Source organism: Mustelus asterias, chromosome 15, assembly GCF_964213995.1.
Source record: "Mustelus asterias chromosome 15, sMusAst1.hap1.1, whole genome shotgun sequence".
In the NCBI taxonomy this organism is placed as follows: domain Eukaryota; kingdom Metazoa; phylum Chordata; class Chondrichthyes; order Carcharhiniformes; family Triakidae; genus Mustelus; species Mustelus asterias.
Genome location: NC_135815.1, coordinates 13,998,002 through 14,011,629, shown reverse-complemented (window position 1 = coordinate 14,011,629; position 13,628 = coordinate 13,998,002). Strand labels below are relative to the sequence as shown.

At 42.6% G+C, this 13,628-nt stretch overlaps 1 protein-coding gene across 6 annotated transcripts in view; it reads left to right on the top strand.

Moving 5' to 3' along the window:
• sdccag8 (SHH signaling and ciliogenesis regulator sdccag8) overlaps nucleotides 1-13,628 on the top strand; it is a 317,675-nt gene that overhangs the window by 145,567 nt on the left and 158,480 nt on the right. The gene's annotated exons all lie outside the window — the stretch shown is intronic.

Sequence of the window (13,628 nt, the reverse complement as noted above, 5' to 3'; positions counted from 1 at the left end):
TTCTGTCTATTAAACACACATGGGTAATATTCATAGGACATAGAACAGTACAGCACAGTACAGGCCCTTTGGCCCTCGATGTTGTGCCGAGCTTTGTCCGAAACCAAGATCAAGCTATCCCACTCCCGATCATTCTGATGTGCTCCATGTGCTTATCCAATAACCGCTTGAAAGTTCCTAAAGTGTCCGACTCCACTATCACAGCAGGCAGTCCATTCCACACCCCAACCACTCTCTGAGTAAAGAACCTACCTCGGACATCCCTCCTATATCTCCCACCATGAACCTTATAGTTATGCCCCCTAGTAACAGCTACATCCACCCGAGGAAATAGTCTCTGAACGTCCACTCTATCTAACCCCTCACCATCTTATAAACCTCTGTTAAGTCGCCTCTCATCCTCCTCCGCTCTAAAGAGAAAAGCCCTAGCTCCCTCAACCTTTCCTCATAAGACCTACCCTCCAAACCAGGCAGCATCCTGGTAAATCTCTTTGCACTCTTTCCAATGCTTCCACGTCCTTCTTATAGTGAGGTGACCAGAACTGCACACAATATTCCAAATGTGGTCTCACCAAGGTCCTGTACAGTTGCAGCATAACCCCGCGGCTCTTAAACTCCAACTCCCTGTCAATAAACGCTAACGCACTATAAACCTTCTTCACGGCTCTATCCACTTGAGTGGCAACCTTCAGAGATCTGTGGATATGAACCCCAAGATCTCTCTGTTCTTCCACATTCCTCAGAACCCTGCCGTTGACCCTGTAATCCACATTCAAATTTGTCCTACCAAAATGAATCACTTCGCACTTATCAGGGTTAAACTCCATCTGCCATTTTTCGGCCCAGCTCTGCATCCTATCAATGTCTCTTTGCAGCCTACAACAGCCCTCCATCTCATCCACTACTCCACCAATTTTGGTGTTATCAGCAAGTTTACTGACCCACCCTTCAGCCCCCTCCTCGAAGTCATTGCTAAAAATCACAAATAGCAGTGGACCCAGCATTGATCCCTGTGGTACACCGCTGGTAACTGGTCTCCAGTCTGAAAATTTTCCATCCACCACCACCCTCTGTCTTCTATGAGATATGATGTGGAGATGCCGGCGTTGGACTGGGGTAAGCACAGTAAGAAGTCTCACAACACCAGGTTAAAGTCCAACAGGTTTATTTGGTAGCAAATACCATAAGCTTTTGGAGCTTGCTGCTCCTTCGTCAGATGGAGTGGCCTCTGTTCTCCAACAGTGCACAGACACAGAAATCAAGTTACAGAATACTAATTAGAATGCAAATCTCTACAGCCAGCCAGGTCTTAAAAGGTACAGATAATGTGGTTGGAGGGAACATTAAACACAGGTTAAAGAGATGTGTATTGTCTCCAGACAGAACAGCTGGTGAGATTATGCAAGACCAGGGGCGAGCTGTGGGGGTTACTGATAATGTGTCATAAATCCAACATCCCGGTTTAGGCCGTCCTCATGTGTGCGGTCTTGTGGTCTTGCATAATCTCACCAGCTATTCTGTCTGGAGACAATACACATCTCTTTAACCTGTGTTTAATGTTCCCTCCAACCACATTATCTGTACCTTTTAAGACCTGGCTGGCTGTAGAGATTTGCATTCTAATTAGTATTCTGTAACTTGATTTCTGTGTCTGTGCACTGTTGGAGAACAGAGACCACTCCATCTGACGAAGGAGCAGCAAGCTCTGAAAGCTTATGGTATTTGCTACCAAATAAACCTGTTGGACTTTAACCTGGTGTTGTGAGACTTCTTACTGTTCTATGAGATAGCCAGTTACTTATCCAATCGGCCAAATTTCTCTCTATCCCACACCTCCTTACTTTCTTCATGAGCCAATCATGGGGAACCTTATCAAACGGCTTACTAAAATCCATGTATACGACATCAACTGCTCTACCTTCATCGACACACTTAGTTACCTCCTCAAAGAATTCAATCAAATTTGTGAGGCAAGACTTCCCCTTCACGAATCCATGTTGACTATCCCGGATTAAGCTGCATCTTTCCAAATGGTCATAAATCCTATCCCTCAGGACCTTTTCCATTAACTTATCGACCCCGAAGTAAGACTAACCGGCCTATAATTACCAGGGTCCATTCCTATTTCCTTTCTTGAACAGAGGAACAACATTCGCCGCTCTCCAGTCCTCTGACACTATCCCCGTGGACAGTTAGGACCCAAAGATCAAAGCCAAAGTCTCTGCAATCTCATTCCTTGCCTCCCAAAGAATCCTAGGATATATCCCATCTGGCCCAGGGGACTTATCGACCCTCAGGTTTTTCAAAATTGCTAATACATCTTCCCTCAGAACATCTACCTCCTCCAGCCTATCAGCCTGTATCTCACACTCATCCTCAAAAACATGGCCCCTCTCCTTGGTGAACACTGAAGAAAAGTATTCATTCATCGCCTCTCCTATCTCTTCTGACTCCATGCACAAGTTCCCACTACTGTCCTTGACCGGCCCTAACCTCACCCTGGTCATTCTTTTATTTCTCACATAAGAGTAAAAAGCCTTGGGGTTTTCCTTGATCCGACCCGCCAAGGACTTCTCATGCCCCCTCCTAGCTCTCCTAAGCCCTTTTTTTCACTCATTCCTTGCTATCTTGTACCCCTCAAGCGACCCAACTGAACCTTGGTTCGGCCGCATTTGGAATACTGCGTCCAGTTCTGGTCGCCACACTACCAGAAGGACGTGGAGGCTTTGGAGAGAGTACAGAGGAGGTTTACCAGGATGTTGCCTGGTATGGAGGGGCTTGGTTATGAGGAGAGATTGGGGAAACTGGGGTTGTTCTCCTTGGAAAGACGGAGGATGAGGGGAGACTTAATAGAGGTGTATAAAATTATGAAAGGCATAGATAGGGTGAACGGTGGGAAGCTTTTCCCCGGGTCGGTGGTGACGTTCACGAGGGGTCATAGGTTCAAGGTGAAGGGGGGGAGGTTTAACACAGATATCAGAAGGACATATTTCACACAGAGGGTCGTGGGGGCCTGGAATGTGTTGCCGGGCAAGGTGGTGGAGGCGGACACACTGGGAACGTTTAAGACTTATCTAGACAGCTATATGAACGGAGTGGGAATGGAGGGATACAAAAGAGTGGTCTAGTTTGGACCAGGGAGCGGCGCGGGCTAATTGTTCCTGGTTTCTCGTTTCAAGGCTTCATTCTACGATCATCTTGCTGGTGCCAGTACAGAGTGAGACTGCGGATAGTTGGGAACCTGTCTCGGGGGCAGGGAATTCATATGGTGTTCGTGGAAGTGGAAATGACTAGGGTTGGGAAGCATTTTCCGATCGGGGCCATTGTGATCTCCTGGACTCGTTTCGATCGCCTCAGGGGGTCGGAGAGGAATTTCCCAGATTTTCTTTTCCCCATATTGGCCCTGGGGTTTTTCACTCTGGGTTTTCGCCTCTCCCTGGAGATCACATGGTCTGGAATGGGGGGGTGGGGGTAAGTTAATAGGTTGTAATGAACAAAGCATCGTAGCTGTGAGGGACAGCTCGGTGGATAGGATATTGGTATGTAGATAGGCTGGAAAATTGGGCGGGGATCCTGGATTCAGGATTCAATCCTGGACCGGGGAGCGGCGCGGGCTTGGAGGGCCGAAGGGCCTGTTCCTGTGCTGTATTGTTCTTTGTTCTTTGTTCTTTGTTGTTCTTGTTTTCTCATCCTTACATACGCTTCCTTTTTCCTCTTGACAAGACATTCAACCTCTTTTGTGAACCATGGTTCCCTCACTCGGCCATTTCCTCCCTGCCTGACAGGGACATACCTATCAAGGACACTCAGTATTTGTTCCTTGAACAAGCTCCACTTTTCATTTGTGCCTTTCCCTGACAGTTTCTGTTCCCATCTTATGCTCCCTAATTCCTGCCTAATCGTGTCATAATTACCTCTCCCCCAATTATAAACCTTGCCCTTCTTTAAGGTATTTTGATAGTCTCTAAAGCCCAGTGTTTTAGTTACCTTACCTTCACAGGACTGATCTTCTCAGAACTAAATATCACCTTTAAAATTTAAACAGGACCTATGACATAGAAATTTGCAATATCTCTCATCTCACAGCAACTCCAATAGTGTAGTGCTCCTTCAGTACTGCGCTGAAGCGTCAGCCTAGATTGCATATTTAAATCTCTGGAGGTGGGACTTGAACCCGCAGCTTCCTGGCTCAGATTTGAGAGTGTTATCAACTGAGCGGAAGCTGCCACGTTTGGGCTACTGGTATCCTGCTGTACCGTGAAACTTGTCTGGGCCCCTTAACTTTCAGAACCAGAAGGTTGTTCCATGGTCTGTTTGTGCATAAAGCAAAAGTTAACACATCAGCTGAGTTTCTTTTAAAGCTGAGGAAACCAATTACAAAGTTATTAAAATTTGATCTAATCTTCTTTATACTTTATAATTGATTTATTGCATTGTACGGTAACAAAAACTGCTTCTACAGTAAGTAACCAGCAAATAGTTCTTCCTATTTGTCTGTAAATCCACTGCTCTAAAGGCTAGTTTGCCATCTCAAGATCTGAAATGCATGCATTACTTTCACCAGACTTCAACTGGGTTGTCTTGTCTAGGATTCTTTTGAAAATAGGCTTGTTTGCATCTAAATGTGTTTGATACGTTGCCGCTATAGTAACTCAAAACATTTCACTACATCTTCAGCATATGTCAGAACTGATTTCCTCTTATCACACTTAGAATTTAACACCATTTTCAATGGTTTGTGTTATGTTTTTGGTGAAGATTGCTAATTTTACAACTGCGAGATAAAGTTTCGAAAGATATTTGCACGACCTTTTATCCTGCTATAGTTTCCTTTTGGAAGCTGAACAAGTAGTCTGTTGAAACATTCATCAACATCTGTTGAGTTATATACTCTGATTGTGTAACAAAAAATATAAGTGGAGTCTTCTTACAATTTGTGAATCCTAATGGAATAAATGTGCAGGGTCCAGTCAAAATGGTAACATTCATTTAGGTTGGAAAAAAAGGGTACAGGAGCAGAAACTGAATGCAGAATCATGCAGCGATGTTTGGAAGGAGGCAAAAAGCAGGTTACGTTTTAAAGCTCCATGTTGCAAATCTCATCTACTTAGCATTTATGAATATGTAAGTCCTTCTAGACATGCCAGTTTCACTGACAGGCAAACAATAAGCTTTTCAACAGTCCTGAAAGCAAGATAAAATAACTAGTTCAGGCTCTGTTTGTATAAAAGAAAAAGGATGATCTCTTGTTGAGGCTGCATAAAATTTAACGTGGCCATCTTAGTAAACTAAAAATGTCAGGGTTGTGTGATGGCTGTTCCAGGGAATTTATACCACTTCATTTTGTAATGAAGTGGAAGATGCATAAGAATTAAAAGAATAGAATTGGACCACAGGAATTCCTTAACATTCCGACGCTGATCTTCAGGTAAAGATGTCACCCATGCAGGCAACAAATATTCCCTTTTTGAGAAAGTTACCAAGATATTGATTTTACCCTGCCACCTGACTCCTGTAACCTGGCACCATGCCCATCCAATCTGAATAACTCAACAAAAGTGTTGCGCAATATGTTCCTTCATGGTTAGGTACTGAAGTCCTTGGATTTTTCTGACCAGTAATATTTCTTCTTCATTTGACACATTGAATAACTAAGTTACTTAAACTTGCTCTCAGCTAAACTAAATGGAGGAATCCAAGCTTTATTGGAACTAAGGATCGGAACTATGTGTTTTAATTTTCTTTTTTTGCAAGGGTACTATAAGGATTAGAGCTTATCTACAAATTAAGAGAAACAAAAAAAGCTTTGGTTGTGAGGAAAACTATTGAGCAAGCAACTAAAAAAAAGTTATTGGGATGTGGAAGAGAGACTATAACTGAATGCTGTGCTAAGGCACAACAGATGTAAGACCCTTCTGGTTTTAACTCATTAAGCAGAATTGAAGAGACAGACTGTACAGTACATACACTTCAACCTAACCTCCTCAGGCAAATCTCATTCTTCATCTGTTGGAAACCTAGTTGCTGTAAACATCATGCTTTACAAGAGTATGAGGCGAGATCTTTGGAAATTGAATACAAGGATTTGGGAAGGTTTGAATAAACACTTAATTTCTGAGGCTGATATGTCTGCTTCAGGACTGATTAACCAGTCATCCAGATACATGTTGTATCCTGGATGCCCAGAAACCATAGATGAGCTGCAACTGCTGCAAAAAATACACCTTTAATTGCCTGATGGTCTGAAGCTAGACCAGATGGTAGAGCTTGTAGGGATAAAATATCCTAGTCCGCAAAACCTGAAAAAGCCTGTTGTTTTCTGTGCCGGAATGTGGAATAAGTATCCTTCGGGTCCACAGCACAGAGATAGTTGTCTGGTTGGATGACTTTCCTAATTATGCCTAGGGATGCAATATTAAAATACTGTGCGAAGATGCTTGTTTGAATTTATGAGGTCAAGCATAGGGCAATACAATTCTGATGTCTTGCAAATTAAGAAATGCTTAAAATAAAAGCTTTCACTAGAATCAGCTGACACATGCTCCAAATGTGGTTCATTTCTATGTAATTTTTGCTTGTTGTTTTATTTAGTAATTATACTGTTACTCAATTGATTAATATTCCTCTTTTAAGGCACTGTGGCTATGCTAATTTATTCCTGACATTTTTGGTCCACAATTGTGGATAACTATATCTATGGGGTTATAGTTCAAACATAGAACCTCCCTCTATGGCATTCTGGCACAATCGATGAGACTGGCATGGGAACTATCATGCTGCATTCACAATATCTATGCATAATCCTATTTTATATGAATTTTGATCTCCTCACAATGGGAGTTGCTGAGGCTGAGAATGCAGCTATAATCACAGATACAGGAAAACTGATCACTTAATTTTGGACTTCAGTCTTGCTTTATTGGATGCATTCATCAGTGGTGTGTGCGTCCGTGTGTGTTTTGCTTTTCTGAGGGGAGGACGATGTGTTGCTTTGTTCTCCATTTAAAAATGTTGTAAGAGAAGAGTTATCCTGCCTTATCCTCCTGTTTCAATTGTTCATTGATCACTTTTACAAATAATAATGTATAATTGTGTGTTAACCACATGCAAAATGCAGAATATTAATCCAGTAAGGGACATTTTTTCCTTGCCTCAAGAAGGAATTGAAATATGTAGTTTTCTCTGTGAAACTCATCTCAGGGAACCTGAACCTCTGAAGTTTTGAAAGGAATGGGCACAGCCAGTATGTTTTTTTGAATGCAGAGATGACTCTATCAGTTTAACTTGTCCATTCAAAACAGATAATAACGTTGAAAGCCAACTGAAAATATGGACAAGGTATCAAAATAAGGTATTAAAAGTTCAATGGACATTCTGACATTTATAAAACACCTTTCATGAGCTCAGGATGTCTCAAAGGGACTATTGAAGTATAGTCACTGTTTTAATGTAAGAAACACAACAGCCAAATTGGTGCTTAGCCAGGTACAGGCGGACACACTGGGAACGTTTAAGACTTATCTAGATAGCCACATGAACGGAGTGGGAATGGAGGGATACAAAAGAATGGTCTAGTTTGGACCAGGGAGCAGCGCGGGCTTGGAGGGCTGAAAGGCCTGTTCCTGTGCTGTATTCTTTGTTCTTTGTACCTATAACTAATGGTATTTTTTTATGTTGATCTGAGAAGACATAAGGAGCCTCAGACTAATGTCTCATCCAATAGTTTAGCACTCTCAGTAGTGCACTCAACTGATATTATCGGCTCTAGAATAGGAATTGAACTCGCAGGAGGCAAAAGTGGTACACTGAGCCATGGGTAATAGATCCTTGGCCAGACCCTGGGACATGGGAGCGCAGGTTGTCGGGGGGGGGGGGGGGGGGGGGGGGGGGGTAGAATAGATCCTGTTAGGAACAAATAACACTTTGTGAACAGTAGATAACGCTTGAGGTTCAAAATGCTTACCAAGTGACAGGTTTTGGACAAACAAAAATACATTTTATTGTGCAAGTTCAAAAAAAACAATTTACAAAATATTATTATACACTCCAACATTCAGGGTAAGTATGATGTGCATGTGAATTAACAAGCAAACTGTGGTCAAACATACCACACTACACAATAAATGATGGATGCAACTAATCTGATTCATAGATTTCTCAACAACCCACCTAGACTTTTGTCAAATTGTGAACCAGCCAATCTCAACCGAAATGTCGTCTTTCTCAGAAGAGTTTCCAATTTCCACAGTTGAAGATCCCGTCTTGGAATTCTCTCCAAAGGTCGCTCCCACTCAGGGTTTCAGTCCTACCATCTAAGATTCATTTTCCTTGGATTCCAGAGTACACTGAACCACCAGCTTACAAGCACACTTTCAGATCTATGGCCATATCGAACAGAATACGATTGCTCCAAAAGGGTACCTTTGCCTTAATGAACTTCTTTACGTAAAGTCTGCACCCACAGCTCTTTCTTTAAGTTGGAGCCTATTTCTCTGCTCCTTTCTTCTAACTTTACTGGGATCTGTTTCTGTCCCTTTTGTCTTTGTGACACTTGTTGCCTGGACTGCCTGAAACTGACTGCCTCAAGAAAAGTTGTTCACTGACCCTTGAACTGATCTGATGACTTATCTTAACTCTTGTTTCCAGGCAGAAACCATTGTAGGATGCATTGGAACATGTTACAATCTCTGCAGACAGCCAATTTAGCACACAGGGACCCTCAACGTACTTCATGACAGTAACAACAGATAATCTTTGACACCAAGAAAATGTTTCAGAGGCCATATTCATGCACTTAAATTTGTAAAATAATGGATTCTTTTCTTTATATAGTAATCAATTATTTGGTTTTAATCAGTATAAAGCTGCCCACATGCTGGATAGACTGGGACTTTTTTCTCTGGAGCGTAGGCTTAGGAGCAATCTTATAGAGGTCTATAAAATAATGAGGGGCATAGATCAGCTAGATAGTCAATATCTTTTCCCTAAGGTAGGGGAGTCTATACGTCGAGGGCATAGGTTTAAGGTGAGAGGGGAGACATACAAAAGGGTTCAGAGGGGCAATTTTTTCACACGGAGGCTGGTGAGTGTCTGGAACAAGCTGCCAGAAGTAGTAGTAGAGGCGGGTATAATTTTGTCATTTAAAAAGCGTTTAGACAGTTACATGGGTAAGATGAGTATAGTGGGATATGGGCCAAACGCGGGCAATTAGGACTAACTTGGGGATTTAAAAAAAGGGGCAGCATGGACAAGTTGGGCCAAAGGGCCTGTTTCCATGCTGTAAACCTCTATGACTATGACACATAAATAGATGGATGTCAAAGGCAAGATCAAACCTTAACTGCGAAGATATTAAACCATATTAAGTGTTACAAAAGTTAGCAAGAAGGCTGGAAATTGTTGGCCTCTTAGCTAAAAGTAGCAGAGTGCAACTGTGTCATAAGTAAAAATTTTCCAATATATTAATAGTTCTAATTGCATGATAAATACACTTAAGTGGGATTATTCGGGGAGAATTACTTTCAAAGTAAAATGTTTTCCTCTCCCTCTCATCTCCCATGCAGCTTATTGATTATATTTATTCGTCACAAGTAAGGCTTACATTAACATTGCAATGAAGTTACTGTGAAAATCCCCTCGTCACCACATTCTGGCGCCTATTCGGGTCAATGCACCAAACCAGCATGTCTTTCGGACTGTGGGAGGAAACCGGAGCACCCGGAGGAAACCCACGCAGACAACATGCAGACAGACAACACAGACAGTGACCCAAGCCGGGAATTGAACCCGGGTCCCTGGCGCTGTGAGGCAGCAGTGCTAACCACTGAGTCACTGATGCCATTCTTTGTGCTGATGATAAAACAATTTTTCAAATCCTGACACACTGAGTCTGTTGAATAGAAAGGACTAACTTGGATGATTCATCTTTTGGGGTATTCTTTGTCCAGCTATAGTTAAAGAGAACAGATACCAGCATTCCTCCCATTCATAGATACAAATCTTGCAGCTAAAATATAGATTGAACCAGGTTAACTGATCAGTGATATCTTAATTGAAAAACAATGTACTGTTTTGACAAAATATAGCCTGATTCTTCCAAGCAACAGCAAGATAGTTGAATTGCTGCTGCACTCGAAAATTCCCCCAACTCGATGCTGCTTCACATTTCTTCTGGGACCTTTCAAGCCCAGTTTTCTCATAAATATGCAGTGCAGCATACCTCAGTGAACTCCATTGGAATAGAGTCAAGGGAATACAGAATATGTCCCCTGCTTATGGCACTAGGTTCCGTATCTTGAGTTTAAAAGTCCAGTCTGAATGAGTGAGTGGGTGAGTAAGTAGTTGGATTAGTGGGTAGATGGATGAGGTGATGGGGGAGAGGGGCAGGGTTAATTTATGGAACTACTACGGCTTTAAGCTTTCAAAGATTTCTTGGGTAACTATCCAGGTAAATGTGGTGGAACTGTCCAAAGGAGTCAGAGACTTTCACAATGATTCCTGAGGAGAAGGGAAATGCCCATCAAATGTTGAAATTTCCCAGGCAATTCACACGTAGATCCATGCGACAGGACTTCCACAGGGTCCTGATGCATATCTTTGTGTCTGATAATCCGGACACTGGCAGATTTAGCCCTCTATAAATAATATAGCATTATTAGAAACTCTTCCCATCATTTTTAAAACCAAAATATTGAAATAGCCTCATAAATTTTCCAAATATTTGTCTGTTCCATGTTCATTCTGATCTGACTTTTATTTCCCTAAAACATTTAAAGGCAGAAATTGTCAGGCTGCACCATCAGCATTACTCTCACTAGATAAGAGCAAGAGATTAAAAATTGAGACTGCAGTGTTTTAATTCCCTCTCCAATTTGCAATTGAGTGTCAGTTTAGATATAGATGCCCATTGATGCCCACATGGCAGTGTGCAGATTACACAATGGACAGAATCCTCTGCCCTCCCGCATTGTGAGTTTGGTGGCAGGGGTCATTTAATTGGGTGGGAGGGTAATGGCTGGGGGTCCTAGCACCTTTCCATCTCCACCCAAATTAAATTCATGGCAGGAAGGATGGCCTTCTCATCCTGAAAGTAGTGCCCATTAAAGGGCCTCAACCTGCCGCTGCTGATATTAACTGAGTAGTGGGTCACAGACTTGCCATGTGGGGAACATGACAAAGCAAACCTGTGCAAGGTTAGGATCCTTGTTGAAAGGCATTCAGTGCCTAATCGAGGAACCCGGCATCAAGAAGGGAGTGTCCACTGAGGGGCATCACCCCTTCCCTCCCAACCCCATCTTGTTGCCCCTGAGTCCCACTCCATGATCACCTTCCCGCCATCACACCTCTGGCTTAGGATCCAGCAATTAACCTGGGCCTCAGGCAGTACCTTACTAGAAGCAGCATAGCCCCCTGGGGGTGCAGCTGGTTAGCAGAACTGTCAGCCTCTGATTGGCCAGAAACTCTTGGCGGGGCGAGACCTCTGATTCCAGGAGAAGACCCATCATTGGCCGTTAAGTGCCTGATTAGGGGAGGTGATTGCCTAGTGGTATTATCACTCGACTTTTAATCCAGATACTCAGTTAATGCTCTGGGGACTTGAGTTCGTTATCCTGCCACGGCAAATGGTGAATTTGAATTCAGTTTAAAAAAATCTGGAATTAAGTTTCCACTGATGATCCATGAAACCATTGCTGATTGTCAGAAAAATTTATCCAGTTCACTAATGTCCTTTAGGGAAGAAAATCTGCCGTCCTTACCTGGTCTGGCCTACATGTGACTCCAGACCCACAGCAATGTGGTTGACTCTTAACTGCCCTCTGAAATGTTCTAGCAAACCACTTAGTTCAAGGGGGATTAGGGATGGGCAATAAATGCTGGCCCAGCCTGCGATGCTCACATCACATGCATTAATAAAAACAATTAGAACAAGATGTGCTAGGCTTTCCCTAGAAGAGCCAACAGCATGGGGCACTGAACCTAAAATTTGTGCACCTTATTCACTATATCACCTTTATTCTTTTTAGAAAAGTCTCAAAATAGAATCATAGAAGAATCATAGAATCATAAAATCCCTATAGTGCAGAAGGAGGCCATTCGGCCCATCGAGTCTGCACCAATCACAATCCCACCCAGGCCCTATTCCCGTAACCCCACATATTAACCTGCTAATCCCCCTGATACTAGGGTCAATTTAACATGGCCAATCAACCTAACCCGCACATCTTTGTGGGAAGAAACCGGAGCACCCGGAGGAAACCCACGCAGACATGGGGAGAAAGTGCAAACTCCACACAGACAGTGACCCAAGACCGGAATTGAACCCGGGTCCCTGGCGCTGTGAGGCAGCAGTGCTAACCACTCCTGCCTCACAACAGTGGTTAAATACTTGTAATTATCCAGCGTATGACAATATGTCGCATATTTTGGCACTGACAAAGTATGATATTGCTGGATACACGTTCATTATATACTCTGGAGTATCCTAATTCTGCAAACATTACTGACCTTTTGTTTTTATTTGGGATAACACCTTGGTGCCCTTCTAAAAGCCTGGCAAGATCCTAATTTTGACTTGAAAGGGATTTAGGGATTATGCCACCGAATAAAGCAGCATATGCGGTATAAGCCTGGCTTTTTTTAGATCATAAATTATCACTATTTATCACTTTAAAAAGCAATTGACAAAGATAATTGTAAATTATTCTCTGCGGCATTGAGATTCAAATATTAAGGAGCATCATTTCAACGAGTGATGGGATGGAAATTATGACAGAGTTAGAAAAGGAGTTACTGGGAAATGCCATTGAAATGTATGGGTTCAAGAACCCCAATGTAGTTATTTCTGCAGAGATAGAGGATTGGGGAATCTGGTAAGACGATGGGCAGGATTTACCGTGCAACCGGTCTCGTGTTTTGTGGCGGTGGGAGGCAGCCTGCCATTGGCTGACCGCAGGATCTTCTGGGTCCGCCGTTGACAATGGGATTTACTGTTAAACTCGCCCCTCATCGTCGTGAACCTGTGGTGGGGGTGCGCCGACTGCGGGACCGGAAGATCCCGCTGGCCGAATTGCCGGAAAGTTTTGGCCATTGATTCCAGATCAATTAAAAAGTAATGGGCATTATGGGTTATATATCTTTTCTTCCATTCCTGAATGATGATGTTCATTAGAGATAAGTCATTACTGAACTGTGGGTACATGGCTTGTAACATCATTAGTGCAGTAAGTGGTATTTACACTGCAATCTCTCAATCTTTTTAAAAAGTAGTATCAAATGGATTTATTCCGTTTACTGTGCAATACTATGAATTGAATTACATAGTCGTGGTCATTTCAAGTTATACTGAACTGGAGAATTAAATCCAATAAAAAGTACATAAGAGGTGTCCTCATTAAAACATATAAAATTCTCAAAGGGCTTGATAGAGTAGATGCTGGAAGGCTGTTTCCTCTGGTTAGGGAGTCTAGAACTATGGGTTACAATCTCAGAGTAAGAATCATAGCATCATTATGGCACAGAAGGGGTCTATTTAGCCCATTGAGTCCATTGCCACTTCTAAGGGCAGCTACTTAGGACTGAAATGAGGAGTGTAGTGAAATCCAATATTTACCTTAGCTTTAAATTGATGT